Here is a 941-nt window from a genome sequence, read left to right as displayed (position 1 = left end):
GGCACTATACATTTGCATTTTGGGTTTTTAGCTTATGCTCTAATTCAGAGTAATACTTAACCTGCACTCTCTGAGTATCACTAAATGCTTCCTGTGTAAGAAGTAATTTGCACCAGACCCCAGACCACTGTGACACAAATGTCATCCCACTGTGGTCCCTCATCAGAGGCAGATGGGTCTCTAAATCCCTTATTGTGCCTGTTATTGGGCTGCAAACTTCACTGTGTTGTAGAAGTTCTGTACTTGTGTTGTCTTACCAGCTGTCCAGTTTAGCTTTTTTGATAGCTACTTTAACATTTCACTTCCCCTATTGCTGCTGCTGCTGCACAGTCTCAGCTTCAAACCCCATACTTCTGTACAATTGTATGCAATTCAGTGCAACACTTCCACCTTACCATCTGTGTTTATGAAGCTCAAAATGTTTGGTTTTGGTGAAATTGTCATAAATGTATAAATTCAATTATATGTTTACTATCAAAGTCATAGTTAAAGATGGTGTTGCACTGGACATTATATTGAGATATGTCTCTATATTTTTGTCCTACTCAGCTGCATACATGTGTTACGTGAATGGCGTAAAACATGTGTGAATAACCGGTAAGCAGTCTGAACGTAGGGTGTGGGTGTGGCTGAAGGTATGGGCGGAGAAAAATGTGTGTTTGGGAGGGGCAGGTTAAAAAGAGTGAGTGTGTGAACGGAGTGTAAAAAAGAGGGGGACAGTAAAATTCAACCGGTGTGGGCGACATTGTTCATGTTGAAGGAAAGTGACAATAAAAGTTTGGTTTCCAAGGAAGTTGCCCGAGTGTTCTTGCTCGCTGCTACAGATCACGGTGAAGGGAGATAACCCCGAGGCGGACTCCAGCCTCGGCCCTGGAGCAGACATCAGCCTCCCCTGCGCCACTCGACTACGGTCCTGGAGGCCGAAAGCAGGAAGGGTTACA

General features: G+C 44.1%; 1 protein-coding gene across 1 annotated transcript in view; it reads left to right on the top strand.

Moving 5' to 3' along the window:
- LOC109969925 (NT-3 growth factor receptor-like) overlaps positions 1-941 on the top strand; it is a 205,316-nt gene that overhangs the window by 8,867 nt on the left and 195,508 nt on the right. The window lies entirely within an intron of this gene.

This window comes from Monopterus albus, unplaced genomic scaffold (genome assembly GCF_001952655.1).
Source record: "Monopterus albus unplaced genomic scaffold, M_albus_1.0 scaffold186.1, whole genome shotgun sequence".
In the NCBI taxonomy this organism is placed as follows: domain Eukaryota; kingdom Metazoa; phylum Chordata; class Actinopteri; order Synbranchiformes; family Synbranchidae; genus Monopterus; species Monopterus albus.
Note: the sequence above shows the minus strand (reverse complement) of the source record. Positions and strands in the feature narration are given on the sequence as shown.